Consider the following 15666-nt stretch of genomic DNA (forward strand, 5'->3'; position numbering starts at 1 on the left):
GCGTAAACGGATCGCTATGTACTTAGGAAGAAGAGCAGCGCAAAACATTACAGAAAGATTTGAAGAGGAATATAAGTGTTTTATTTTTTTAATGTATCGTGTAATCCTTCATTAACAATTAAAATTTGTATTTTAAATTTGTAAAGTATGTTGACGTTTCATATCTTGGTAATCTTTGTCAACTTACAATAAATGTCGATAGTTTGCGAATTGTTTTTTAAGAAGTCACAGAAACCACTTCCATCCGTACATTTTTTTTTACATGTGGGAAAAAAACGCTTATATTGTGCAAAGATGATTGCGTTAATACGTAAGTATCAAAATATATTTTTATAAGTTACTGTTAGGAAAGCATGGAATTACATCTGTAGTCGATAAAGGGGAATTTATGTTGTTGCTGCTGTGACTTACTTCACTTGTCTGACACTGACGTCAGAATAATCCCTGCAAGATTGCGCCTGCCGCTGGCAAGAACCTAGCAAGAACCTTGAGAACCATACAGGTGATAGTATGACTTCACTCTGCTCAGTTACTATCCCAATTTTGATGAAGACCACCGATCTCTTGAGAGGATTTTTGGCTCGCCGCATATTTAGAGTTCTCGCACAGACACTACACATTTACAAACATCCATGCCTACTCCGGGATTCGAGCCCGTGACCTTCGGTACGGCAGACAACGTCGCTAACCACTGTGCCGGTTGGGCGCCAGGTGAATATATTCAAACTTTAACGAAACAAGCCAAAAAAAAAAAAAAAAAAATTCACAGTTAACCTAAGGAACAATTAAAAAAGCACAGGAAACAAAAAGTAACTCATATTATAATCAACAGATAAATACTGTTAACAACTCGCCTTAATTTTCATATAGTTTAATCTAAAGAAGAATAAAATCATTTTGTTACGGAAATTATGATCTTCCGATTATTCAGGATTAATCTTGCTACGCTAAAAGAGCTAGGATAGAAAGCTATGTTCAAGCTCGGCTAGAAGTTTTTTTTTTTTCGTTCCGCTTTACTAAAAAAAAATGTCTTTTGGAGAAATTTTTTTACGGCTATTTAGTTGTTAACGCTACAAAATTCTTTTAAGCAGTAGTGCCATCTTCATTCAAAATTGTTAACTTATACATTCCAAGTCGAGAAAAATACACACAAATTTACGACATCTCTTTATCTGATAATCAAATGTTGTTTCAAGATTTAAAATGATATACATTCATATCCAGCATGAAATCTGAATAGAGCGGTAAGAATGCAAAAAAATTTTTTATATGATTTTGTTATCCTTTTTCCAATCTTTCAGCAGCTTTAATCTCCAAATCTTTTAAAAATAATTTATGGGTTCACAGCGTAAAGGATGGTTGTAACAAATTATGTTACGTGTCGGGAAAATTAGAAAGAAGAAAATTTACATATGTCAAGAAACATGCATTTTATATATATATATATATATATATATATATATTTTTAAAGTTACAAAATTTCAGCTTTAAATCTAAGATATAAAAAAGAAATAATGTAAAAAAATTTTTTTATGGATGAAATAATGATAATAATAGCAGGAATGATAACAATAAATAAATAAATAAAATTTTAAAGAATGAATGAACAAAATCAGTCAATCAATTTTATATCAGAAAAAATAAAGAGAAAAAAAATATGTGTGCCGTGGACGCAGTCAGCTGATCAATGTTCACGTTTACAAACCGTTAAGCTTTGCTAATATTTTTCTTTACATTCAGTATATCATTCATTTTGGGAATGTAAATTGATGAAACTATCCTTAGAATGAAGACTTGTAACTGCTGGAAATTTGCTTGAAGTTGTAAAAAAAGGTTTCAGAAAATATTAATTTTTTCGTTTTTCTGGTATGTTTATACACAAAGTATACTCAGTATCTGAAAATGTTTAGTTTAATTATTCTTTGTTTTAAAGCTGTAAATGAAAAGGATTTGCAATTAATTTAAAATGGAATCCTAAGTTTTAAAATTTATATCTTAGAAGACAGGTAACATAGTATTTTTATGCAATTAAAACTGAATTTGAGGATTCCAATAATTCAATCAATAGAATGTTATTAGTCTTGTTTTTATAGCCTAATCTCATGGCTTGCATTCTGATGATAATTTAAAGTTTTGGTGTTAATTTTAAGAGATTATGAAAATAAAATATGGAGTTTTAAGTAGCGTACTTTAGTTATTGTTTACTCTGCTTATTATTTATTATTACTTTAGTTATTATTTCTAGCGTTAGCAGTGACGCCAACTGGTTGGTTAAAATGATTCAGAAATTCAAAGGGGGGGGGGAGAATGGCGAAAAAAAAAAGCAGGTCGAACAGAAAAGACTATGTGTGGCGTAGTGGCACTCAGCTCATAATTGTTTACAAGTAACATTTTCAAAAATGAAAGTAATCGAAAACAATCTATACTGAGCAGTTAAAAATATTTAGTTTTCTCTGGGGGCTCGATGAAAGCTAACATCCAAAAAAAAAAAAAAAAAAAAAAAAAAAAGGAGAAAGGGAGGAAAAGAAGGGGGGGAAGAAAGAAAAGGACAGTTCTGTATTTCTCCCGTTCTACTAGGCCGGTTGATGAAACTTAATTTGCATTTTTTCCTATCTCAAAAGCTCGACTCTCGACTTAGGATGTACAGGGTGATTTGCTACCAGACCGATAATTTTGCAGGGTGTGCAGACTTCTCCCAGAATCAGACTTCTTCTGGTTATGCAACAGGAGGTGTTCAAAATTAGTCGTTTGGTAGGCCTGACAGCGGCACAGCATGGATTCCTTACGTTCTAGAAGATTCCTGGCATGTCACCTTGTAGAGTCATTAGGTATTTTCGAAGCAGGAAAGATGAAAAATATGCAACGCCTTCGCCCGGAATCGAATCACGGACCTCTGGAATACACGCTCAGCATGCAGACAACCACACCACCACGAAGGCACGCCAAGAATGTGGGAGAAATACCTTATAAGCTTTCCTCCTGGCATCGATTCAAGTGACGAGGTATTCAACTTGTGAGGTTTAGCACTGTGTATTTGCAGTCAAAAGTGAGTAACCTTAAGAACTAGTTAGCGAATAATCGCTTAAGTTCGTCTGACAAGAAACAACAAAGTGGAAGGGTAACTAACCCTTTATTATTCCAATAAGATTTAACAAAACTCCGTCTTGGAGTGTACAATAAAAGCCGACACTTGGGCTTAAGAGACTAAGAAATAAACTAAAACTAAGATTAACTGAAGAGATATAGCCAAAGCTATCAAGATTCTAATCGAGTTGGCCCCTTAACTCTATTTGACTACGAAGCTTATCAAGGGGCTGAGTACGGCCGAACGTAATAACAGCTTTGAGAGAGAGTAGCCAAAAAGGCAGACGCGCGCAAATCAGAAACTTTGATTCTCTCTAACTCAGCAAGTAGAACTTCGCGGTTAAATACCGCTCTTCCTCATTAAGCATTCAGACGTGATTCTAAAACTACGTTCTGGCCGGAAGTCGTAAGTTGAAGTTAAAGATTTGATAGGAAAGAAGTTTAACTCAAAATTAAAACTGTTAATAAAATTAAAATAACCTTACAAACTGAAGGAACGGACATCTTGCGTATACACCAAACTCTTCATGTGATTCCGGAATATGTCTATGCATGATAGGTCCAGTGATTTAGCAGGTCAAAGAACCGGGCCACCACGACCTATCTACCGCTGTTCAAAGGTTACGTTGAGGTGTCGAGGGACGTCAATCGTCTTATGTGGAGGAGCCCCGTCATGCTGGTAGCACATGGACCTACACCGGACCTATCATGCATAAGCTTCTTCTTCTGGAGTCATATGAAGAGCTTGGTGTACGAAGCACCCGTTCTTTCAGTTGAAGACGTCGTTGCTCGAATATCTGTAGTGCCGGGAGGATACTTGACATGCCAGGAATCTTCCAGCACGTAAGGAATTCCATGCAGCGCCGCTTTCAGGCCTCCCAGACGACTTCTGGTCGTAATTTCGAACACCTGTTGTAGTACAACCTTTCAACAAAATGTTTTCTGTCCCATAAATGTGTTGCTGTTTCTGTTCTTTTTCTCTACTTCTTTGTACCACAGCTCGCGACTACGGCATTTGCGACCCTAATTAATAAATTACACATTGAGCCACATCTTTGCGATAGTTTTACAGTTTTACAAATTTTTTGCATTAAAACATGTTCCACATGATGGCCATTATTTTCACCTACCATCTGAAATCGCAAGATGGCATGTTCCATCATAGATAGAAGAGTGTGCTGGGAAAAAGGCTAAACATTATGAAAGTGTCCGTTGATGATACATTCTTTTGTAAAATGACGTTTAAGAATATTCGTACGACATCATACAATGTGTGGAGAAGCTCCATCTTGCATAAAGATTGTGCGTGCAAGGCACTGACATGCTTGCAGAGCCTGAAAAATTTCGTTCTCTAACAGAGATGCATACCGCTACCCGGTGATCGAGCATATACTGGACCTGTAGAACTTAACTCCTAGAAGAGGTACGGGCCGAGAATAAAAAATGCAGAAAATCCACACCATACCGTCTCTTTTGGTGAAAGCAACGGAACCTCTAAAGTAGGGTTCGGATTTTCTGGTTCACAAATTCGGAAGCTCTGAGTATTCACTGCAACGTCCAAATGAAAATGCGTTATGTCTGTCTAGAGGACATTCGAAGGCCATTCTGAATCGACTTCAAAGCTCCAAAATCATGTTGAAGCAACCCCTGGACAAGTGAAAGAGTTTGTAAGGATAATATCGGACGATATTTCTGCAAGATCTTATGGAGAGGTGCACGTAACCTATCCAAATCCCCTGCTACACATTGGACACTGGTGCTAGCCTGAAAGTTTGAAGCTGTGTTCTCTACCACCTAATGCTTTGGTTTGTTTAAACCCGTCAAAGCACATGAGGGCTGTCTGTCTAAGGGGATGGATGCTTTCGTAGAGGAGTTCCTAACCTCTCCCACCTGAAGCGCAACCTCCCGTACTGCTTCTGCAGAAACAAGGTTTCTTTCTCTATGAACAAAAAACGATCCTGTTCCTTCAAATTTCGTTATCACTCTCCGAAGTCTTTTAACATTGATTGAACCTCTTCGAACACCCTTCAAAGTCCGAAATTCCATAGAGCACCTATGATTCTACGTTTTATAACAGCTGCTTCTTGACGTTGACAACGATTTACACCTTTACTAAAGGTTTTCAAAGTGAAATGCCCTCTGCTGATACTACTTGTAACTACACAAAATTTGATAATTTTCAATGCTGGGCGCCCTGCATGTTACTTTTTATGTTACATGCGAAGTAATCGATTTATTTTCTTGTTTTACATAAATAAATTGGAATATATTACAAGTGTATTACGTTTCATAATTAATTACCATACTTTTCCTCTTCTTTAATGTAATTTTTTTAATTTACAATTTTTATTTATTTTTAGCATTTTGCATTTTTATTGGCATTTTTAATCACTGTTACTTTTTATCTGTTACTAAGCCTTCTGTATGTTATTATTAACATAATTACAACTTATTTTAAAAATTAAGCCCTGAAAAATAAAGGAATTGAAATTGCACAAATTATTGTGTTTATTGTGAAACCGATGGTTGTTTGCTATTGGATACAAATCACATAATCTGCTTCGACAGCTCTGATTGGCTTAGTAGCTCGGAGCAACTTTGATGCAAAAATCTCCCTGCGTAGACAAAATGTTGCCAGGCGACATGTCTGCGAGGGAGACTTGTTCGGAGATATGTCTCCTCGTGTGGATGGGTTTTCAGAAGAACGAGAAGATAACAATTGCGGTAAGAATGATAACAAAAATATTAAAATGTATTTATCTCATGAAATTAGATTTTATAGTGATTTTGTCATACAGTTATATATTTATAATACAGTTATGTTTATAAAAAGATTTTAAAAGAAATCTACCTGGGGAGGGAGAAACACGCTGATGTAAAATTTAAAATTAGACGAAAAAAGAATATTACTTTGACATCGATTTTGAATAAAACTCTAATTTTCCGGAGTGGTTAGAAACAGGTCCCTTTTCTCAGAAGCAAAAAGAAAAGATGTTTACGTATCATTCCGTCGACCGTGAAAGTTGAATCCAATTATCAGAGTTGGTGGAGATTCCACAAAGTTGCGCCAGTCGTTCATGTCGAATGATGAAGGAAATTGTCGCGTCTTTTTTCAGTAAACAGTAAATATTTGTCCCGCCTTGTTTTTGCACCTCATAAAAGTGCTTTTATCGAGTTCTACTATTTTGTTAGACATTTCGATTTTACAAGAAGCTCCGTTTAGAACTCTATAAGTACAGATTTCTCGTAGGTAATTGTTCTAATCTATAACTGCTTTATTGCCCATATTCAGATGACCATATTGTGTCTATTGATAAACACTTTCTTTTATGGTAGGATGGCATAACTTTAAAAATAATCCAACGCTTGCTGCTCTGTGACGGCAGGGCTAGAATTTTAATCACGTTTTCAAAGTGCAAAGAAAAAATATATCAACAACAGCTAATTTATATCTTTATTCATAAAAACAAGAGCTGGCTTATCTAGAACCAATCGGATTTACATCACACGAAAGCGTAGATATTGTGAGTGTGCTGTTACATCACATTTATTCCTTACTGGCGCTAAAGTTCGCTCCTTGGCGACAGTTCCAGTCGTATAATACGTATGTACCAAAGAAAATATAACAAAAGTGAAAGGGGCGACAATCATATAATATCGAAAGCGATGGAATGAGTAAAAGGAAAACCTAAGTAGAGTCATCTGTCGAGTCAATAAGTAATGAAATATGAAATTTTTAAGATATTTCAATCAGAGAACGTAAGAAAGCTCTAATTTGGAATTAATATCTTTAGCTTAAAAGCATTCTTGCTCCTGAAGAAAAGGGATCTACAATGTCTGATAGACTTTGAAATCTACACAGTGAAAATTTGCGGTGAATTAAGGTTGCTTTATTGCTACCTTAATTCACCATGCAAAATGTTTAGGTTTACAATCCAACAATAGTGCTACGAAATGTCCAGGCGCGGTAAGACAGCTTCCCCGCAAAGTAGGTTTAGAGTTGCCATAAATGGCAAGAGAAGGCAGATTTGCCACATTTGGCTAGAAATCGCCCTTTCGGCGACAAAAGTGGCGATATGCCATGGACGGATGAAGAACCTTTTGGAACAAATTCTTACCGGTTTAGCCCAGAATGTTCTTGAACACAAGCCAAAAACTATATAAACCCTGCTGGTACGCGGAGAGTCAGTGTGAGATAGTTAGTCTCGAGTCAGTTAGTCAGTCCGTGCGGAGTCGATCGAGTTGACAGCTGGGCAGCGAGTACCAAGTGGGTCGCCGAGTGCATCGAAAGAGGAGTCTCTTAGTGTATCGCGGTTAGTGCATCGTCGAGAGAGCGTGTTGAGCTCCGGGAACGACTGAACCGAAGAAGTTAAAGAGCTGTGCTCTGTGTGCCGTCGAGTGCATCGTGAATTGTAGCGTGGAGAGTCTCGAGAGTATGTGGAGTTCCGAGAACGACCGAGCAGAGTCGGGAGCTGTACTCTGGTGCTTTGCAGTGAAGCTGTCTCCACGTTATAGACTGATAACTTGAAGGCTGTGACGCTGATTGTTCCAGTGAGTGTAGATCTTCGACGACTGTAAAACGTGACTTTGGAACTTTCCTGATTAATATTGGCTAAATAAAGTGTGTTTCGAAAGTTCATCAAGTGTCGTCGTTATTCACTCCAAATCTACGAACCCTGTAAAGAAGAGAATATAACGTAACAATATGTATAGTTTGATAATGGTAATAAATATAATTATTAACAAATACTTGCGCTATTAGTTACGAATGTACTAGCAGTAGTATTGTATTTCACTGATCTAAAACCGTTAATAATTTTTTTCAAAAAATATTTACGTGGAGTGTTATCTTTTTCACCTTATCGCAAAATATACTCAGCTTAAAGAGGTGGGTTTGGTTCGTTTGATCATGGCAAAGCACTCGAGGGCTATCTTCCTAAAGAGAGAGTTGCCTTCGGGGAGAATCTTCTGAGGAAAAATCGCTCGTATATTAAGCCTTTGCGGCACAGTGTGTCTGGTCTGGACACACCTAAAAATTTCCTTCCGTACGCACAGAAAAATTGAATGAAAAAGAATTTATAGGTTACTATAGGTTACTCTGAACCTTTTTTATTTATAGTAAATGGCAGCTCAACACAAACCAGCCCATATATTTTAGCCATGTTTAGTTTTTTAAGACCCTCATTTTTCAAAGAAATCTTCCAGATTTTTTTTAGGTATAAAAGGATTTGTTTGAAAAGAAATTTCTATGTTATTTTTTGGCTGTATGCTAATCTCCTTATTCTATATTAGTTTTAAATTTTTACCTGGAAATCTTGCCTGAAATCAAACGGTGAACCCTAGGTGTGCCCAGACCGGGCTCACCGATAATCTAGGATAACTGAGAGTCTGTATTCTTGGTTTCTCCGCATCTCATCGGTCAGTTCATTGACAACAATTCTCGTTTCAACACTCTTTTCGAAGCTCTATTCCAATCAGTGTGCCCTTGGGCACACCCACAGAATAAAAACGATAAGTGCTATCTTCACAAAATTTTACTTGTGTACTCCTCTAGGCCTAATTAGACTGGCTACCTTTTTTTTTTTTTTTTAAATCAAAACTCAGACTTTAAAAGCTAGCGTGCCGGAAAGGGTTAGGCATGGGGAAAACCATGAAAACAACTACACAGCCAGCCCGTTTGCCGGGATCGAGCCCCCAGACCGAGCTTCCAATATTCAGCGGCTTTTACCGCTCGGCTGCTGGTGGATGAATTTTAAACAGAATTAAAGGTGCGTGAATATCCCGAAAAATTTAGTCTAAATCTTTTCAGAAAATCGTGTATTTTTCGGTGCCTTGCGTTTTCATTAAAGAAGTCGAATAATCCACGATGATTTTCACTTTTATTAGAAATTTGTACTCCGCCGTGAAAAGAATTAATTTGCAAAATACATTCCACATGAAATATTCAGTTGAAGGTCTAATTTAAATAAAAGATTGGCTGAGTTACCTTAAAATGCCTTTCAGAAATATATTTGAAATAAAGAAGAAAGATGCAATAGTGATTTAAAAAATAATTTTAATTGAACTAGATGATAATGCGCACATATCGCTTGTCATCATGCTGTTGTTGCAACTAATCTAGCTTGGTTGATATCAGAGCAAGCCCACGAAATTCATAGCGGTAAGGAGGCAAGATTGCGCCTACTGCTGTCAATAACCTTAGGCCTCCTACAGGTGATAGTATGATTTTGTTCAGTTCCGCCACCCCCCAACCAATTTTCAAGGAAAGCACTCTGGAGAGGCAGGGGTCCGAGGGTTTCCCATCCCTCTTTCCCTATCATCAACCTCTCGAGAGGACTTTCAGCTCGCCGCACATTTACAGAGTCCACATACCGCCCAGACACTATACATTTACAAATATCTATGTCTTCTCCGGGATTCGAAACCTTACGCTTCGGTACGACAGTCAGAATCACTAACCATTATCCCGGTTGGCGGCTGTCATCACGTAGAAGCATTAAGTTGTTCGAAGCAGGAAATATGGAAAATCAACTACAAACTTCCCTGGATTGGATTCACAGCTATGCAGGGATATGCGATGATCTTACATTAGAAAAGGCCAGGAGAAAGAAAAAAATATGTGTGACGCAGGTGCACACAACTGATCAGTTTTTATTAATATTAAAAAAAAGTTTAGCAATGTTTTTATTCGAAACATTGTGTTACAGTAAAGTTTTGATTCCTTTTATGAGTCGATTTATTTTGTTAACTGCTCGTATCTGCGCAAAGTTTCAGTTATGTCGTAAAATAAAAAGATAAAATAATTAATTCAACTTCGTTTACTTTTTATTTAATCTTATTTAATTATAATTTAATTTTCGTTTAATCTTATAGCCAGGTTTCTGAATGTTTATGCAAGGTTGGATTTATTTTCTACTTTTTACTCTCCTATTCTCATTCCCATGGGATCCATACTATAACAAGTTTCCCGCTTTCGCTTATTGGATTCGTTAGCTAATCGGGGAGGGGGGAGTTACTAGTTTGTTATAATCTTCCCCACTTGCATGAGAACTGAGAAGAAGCACTCGGCCAAATCCTGCTGGTGACAACCCAGGTTGTCCATCACATTTTAGTTGAGCAGCATTGTAGAGAAATTAGATTTTCGAAATCAGGGAAGATAAAAAAATTTATAAATCGTATCTTCGCTCGAATTTGAACCATGGATCTTCAAATTGAAGGACACGAAGGGCATGCAGGGAAGAAGGATATAATCTCTTATTATAACCCATTTCTAAGGATAAAACAAATCGAATTCCGAGCAATGTTCAAGAAGCAAACGCTTTATAGTATTTCAGTGTAAGTAAAAAGATAATGTAATTGGATGAATAGAAAATTACACTCTAATAACAAATATGTAGTTCGCATGAACCCCAGCTGGAAGCGGAAAACTTCATCAATAAATAAAATAATTTCTAGTTATTAGCCAAAAAGGACGTTAGTTCATGAGGGTTACAGCCGAAAACATCGCGGCAAGAACATCGCGGACGAAAACTTCGCGGAGAAAACAACGCAAGGCGAAAACGAAAACAATAGTCTTTCAGGGACAAAGCCCCTTTGGACTAAAAATTATCCTTCTTTCCATCTTGCGCTCACGAATGATTATGGAAATATCCTTTTACAGTTAATAAACCTGAAAAACGCATGTCTGCGATGTTATCGGCATGTGATGATTTGTGCATACATTATTTTTTACCACGATATTTTCGACGACGATTTTTTTAAATCGCTTTATTTTCGACGACGATATTTTGAACCACGATGTTTTAGAACTGCGATATTTTCTCTTTGCTTTATTTTCTCCGATGCTGTTTTGTTCCGCGACGTTTTCGCCTTGTGTTGTTTTCTCCGCAACGTTTTCGTCGGCGATGTTTTCGGCGGACTCCCGCATGAGATACTAGTTTCGAAACGGCATTTTGCGTTAAATCACTGTAAAAGGTGTATCACCTTTCAATTTATTGCCACCGAATATTATCACCCTGTAATATTTAAAGAAATTAAATAATGAAGAATCTGTGCGAATGTATGCATTTTTCTCATAGTGTAAAGAAATAACAGTACCTAGAGTGGTCCAATTTTGAATAATGTAGTCCTCCACCCGAACATGGGCACCTGGAAGACAAAGTGTTGAATTTGTTTCATTATCTATATCATATTTTGTAAAACTTTATCGAATTGTTGATTAACAAACCAAACAATTTCAAAGGGAGCAATACTGTATGGAAAAAACCATTTTTATCTCAAGCGTGCGAGACTGTCTGTCGGAAATTCTAAAGATATGCCGTTTTTAAATATTTTGTCAGTTTGCTGTTGAATCGAATTTTACATGGTGTAAGCGCCAAGATCATGATATTTAATAAATAGTATAAACCCATAAAACGTTAATAATAAAAAGACGAAGTAAGTAGTAAGTGTTAGACTTACTAAGAAAACAGAGCGCTGAAATATGATGAACTGAGAGAAGACCGAAAAAATTGAAAAGAAAGAAGAAAAAATATCTGAACGCTTTCAGATTTTATATTATCCCCAAAGGAGCGTTTACCATTTTGTGTGTTATCTTTATATATTAAATATCATGTTCTTCGCACTTAAACCACACAAAAGTCAATTCAACAGCAATATAAAAAAATATTTAAAAATAGCATATCTTTAAAATTTCCGACAGACATAGTCGCGCACTGGAGATAAAGTTTTTTTTTTTTTTTTTTTTTTTTTCGTATTTAAGTAGCGTAAGTGCAAAAAACACCATATTTAATAATTAAAGTTAACACACGAAACGTTAATAATATAAACACACACAAAAAAAGTTTTACAAGCCATCTTATTAAGGAAATTGAACATTGATATGACAAACTGAGAAAAATCTGTAAAAAGTAAAAAACTGTATGCCAACAATTAACACTGCACCGTTAATTCTAGTACGTATGCTACTATGTTGCTTTTATTATTATTTATTATTTTTTTTTGGTAATTTTTCTGTTGAATTGCATATGGCGTGAGTGCAGAGAAAATGAAGCCTAACAAAAAAGCTAAAAAGGCAATAAAAAAGGGGGGATTAGTAGGAGTAAGTGTAACAGCAGACTGATAGATTGCGAGTTCAGAGAAAGCGTATGAAACCTTAACTCTTTTTTGGGCGGTCGTAAAAATCTGGAAGATTTCAGATTTTTTTTATGTTTTCGAATTTCTGTAATTCTTATAAAATTCTTGACCACAGCGCGTAACATACAGCTTTAGAATGAGAGCACGTCTTCCATATAGTGAATGATAGTCTTCCATATAGTGAAATGAAGCTTAATAATAAAGCTAAAAAGATAAAAATAGGTTAGCAGAAGTGAGCGTAACACCAGAATGGTAGACAGCGAGCTCAGCGAGAGCGTCAAAAACCTTAACAAACTCTTTTGGGCGACCGTCAAAATCTGAAAACTTTCAGATTTTTTTTTTTAATTCTCTTTTCGTGATAAATCGCAGCGGATCTGATAATGAGATATAGATGTAGTTTATTTTATACCCATATCTCATCATCAGACAGTGGAAGAACAGAATATTAAGATTCCCACTCCGGTTAACAAAAACTTTATGCTCCGAATTTCTGTGGTTATTTTAGATGCTATCGGAGAAGGGGAAAAAAATCAGCAATAAATTATAAACCAGAGACCTGATGTCATCCGTTGCTTGAGAATTCATACTATTCCTGTTTAAGGTACAAGAACGGGATTCAGTTCGTGGTTAGCATCAGAAGTGGTCATTCACTTCCAAACTGTACGCATGACTATAAAATTTTAAGTTCGGGAAAAGAATTTAAGCGAACTAGTTTATTCTTTGCTTTTATTGAAGAGCTGGTAAACATTTCCAAAAATAAATAAATAAAAAATTTAAAAAAAAACTGAAAGCTTTAAGATTTTACATTACCCACAAAGGAGCGTTTTTTTCACCGTCTTGTGTGATACCTTTATTTATTAAATATCGTGTTCTTCGCACTCAAACCATTAAATTTAATTCAACAGCAATATAGCAAAATAATTTTAAAATGAGCACAGTTTCAGAGTTTCTGATACACAGTCTCGCGCGCTGGAGATAAAAATGTTTTTCCCCCCTTTCTTCTTCTTTTTTTTTTTTTTTTTTTCTTTTTTTTTGTACAGTGTTGCTATTGCTCGCTTTGAAATCGTTGAGTTTGTTAATCAATTATTCGTTAAAGTTTGACAAAATATGAAATAGATAATAAAACAAATTCCAAATTTGGGCATCCACATGCCATTTAGACGTACGTTATTCAAAATTGGATGGCTCCAGGTACCGCTGTTTTATCACAATGCGAGAAACATTCTTATATGTAGATTCTTCATTATTTAATTTCTTCAAATATAACACAGGCGATAATATTTGGTGGCAACAATTTGAAAAATGAACCGACATTTATAGTGAACCAACGTAAAATGTCAAAACGAAATTAATAGCCCTTCTAGGCTAACGCCCCTTGGGCTAAAATAAAAAATACATTTATTATTATTAGCCCGAAGTCTGGGAAAGCGATTCCTCGAGCAAGCTGTCTCTGGTGTATGGTAAATTTGGTTCGAAGTGATTCAGCATTTAATTCAAGTCTTTGAAACGGAATCTTCTTTACGTACGAGTAATCTACTAATTTGTCCTTCGGTTCTCGTAAAATAATCCGCAAAATTTCAATAAGCAGAGGGAGTAGGAGGTGAGTGATGTAATCTATTTATTTTACATTCACTTGCAGAGTCATTAGTTTTTTTTTTTTTTAAAGCAGGAGAACAAGAAAAATGTGCAATGCCCTTGCCGGGACTCGAACCTGCACCTTTCGAATATGCGCCAAGTGTGCTACCGTTATACCACAAAAACATGCTCGAAGGACGGACAAAACACCTTATATATACTTCTTCTTTTAACTCTTTGAGGGACAGGAAAAGGCAATTAATTTTTTCAGCAAAACTCTTGTTTTATTTACTATACCAGGTATTACAATGAAATTATTTGCGACAATTACACATATTTTGTCTTGACGCGTGGAAAAAAAAAAAGACCGCTTCTGGTGGTTAGTGTCGGTGACCACGCCCACAGAATACATCACTACAAATCAGTCTCTATGGTACTCATGGAAACAGTTTTTCTGGAACTACTCTTATATGTGCCCTCAGGTGGCCAAATTTCTCGCCAAACATTTTTGGCGAGAAGCTCCACGGTGCCATATTACTATTTAAATTTTTGTCAACATTTCGAATTTTAAGCCTAAAATGTCTCCAAAAACGCGATTTTCGCACAGGAAAAACCCCGTTTTAAACACACAATTTAAGCAAAAAATCCGAAACAAAAACAAAAAATTTAGATAGCAAAAACGTAAAGTTTCTAACCAAAAATATTTGACAAGAATCCATGTACACAGTGATATGTTTTAACTTAAAAAAAAAAAAAAAAAAAAAAAAAAAAAAAAAAAAAATCTACGAATTGCACAATCTAGGCAGCGAAATAATCTACGAAGTACGCACACCTCGCTTTAATAAATTAACAGAACAACAATAAATTTCAAAGAATGCCAGGTACTTTCTGTTTTCCGTGTACCATTCTGTTTAAACTTTAAAAAAAAAAAAAAATCTACGAATTGCACAATTTAGGCATTGCGCACAAATAAACAAAATAAACTAAAATAAATTACAAACATTTCAAATATCAACAGAAATTCATAGTAAAAAAACAATGAACATAACATTCTACAAAATAAAAACAATAAAATAAAATGCACTTATTATAATACATACGTGAATAAAATTTTGCCAGTCACGCAATGTCTGTCAACAAAAGTGCCACGATTTTGCTATATCACATGTCTTTCTGTGATTCAAAATTTCGAAAGCAACGATAAAAACTTCCTCCAAAGTTAACTTACTACATGAAAACCACCATCCAAATCTTAAACCCACTGAAAGCCACATACTTTAGCAGCAACCATTTGACGGCAAACCCACACAAGTCTAACAGAAACACCATTCTTCGTTTGACTTCTCATATCAGCTCCGCATTTCGGACACGCCAAACTCCGTTTTTAAAGTCCTGAATCCCACAGAAATTCCAAAAATGCACTTCTATCCGCATAAACACACCCGTGAACAAAAGACGCGTTAACAACTCCAACATCGTACCTTTTAATATTAAATTTACTTTCTACACAATCTAAAATACACGACTGAATCTTGCCACCACGTCTCTAAGTTTCAACGTCAAAAGGGTTGCCATACAAACAACATCGTTCTCCAAACCATCCCACAACATGAAATTGCGCCAGAAACCAGTGCAAAACACATATCGCCACATTTGGTGATCTTAAGTCGAGCCGTTTTTCTTTTTCAAACGGAGTGCAACTTTGCATGTGCTGCATTCCCACACTCATTTTACACTGTTCTTTCTTATGTTTATTTTCTTGGTGCTGCAGAGTGCACATCATCGTGTTGTTGTCTTCGGTACTTATTTTCTTGAAGACGAATTGCTGCATCAACTACTGGCTTATGTTTCTTCTAGTGAGCTACAAGGGAA

The 15666-nt window shown here is 35.9% G+C and overlaps 1 long non-coding RNA gene across 1 annotated transcript; it reads right to left on the reverse strand.

Annotated features, from left to right (window-relative positions):
• Nucleotides 1-6524: 6524 nt before the first annotated feature.
• Nucleotides 6525-15331, reverse strand: LOC146998192 (uncharacterized). Its single transcript, XR_015040034.1, has 2 exons — nt 14895-15331; nt 6525-7760 (listed from the first exon to the last, which is right to left on the reverse strand). It is a non-coding gene; the product is annotated as an uncharacterized LOC146998192 (long non-coding RNA).
• Nucleotides 15332-15666: the final 335 nt, after the last annotated feature.

Source organism: Stegodyphus dumicola, chromosome 3, assembly GCF_044657685.1.
Source record: "Stegodyphus dumicola isolate Sdum_Otavi_A_Nest chromosome 3, ASM4465768v1".
Taxonomy (NCBI): Eukaryota; Metazoa; Arthropoda; class Arachnida; order Araneae; family Eresidae; genus Stegodyphus; species Stegodyphus dumicola.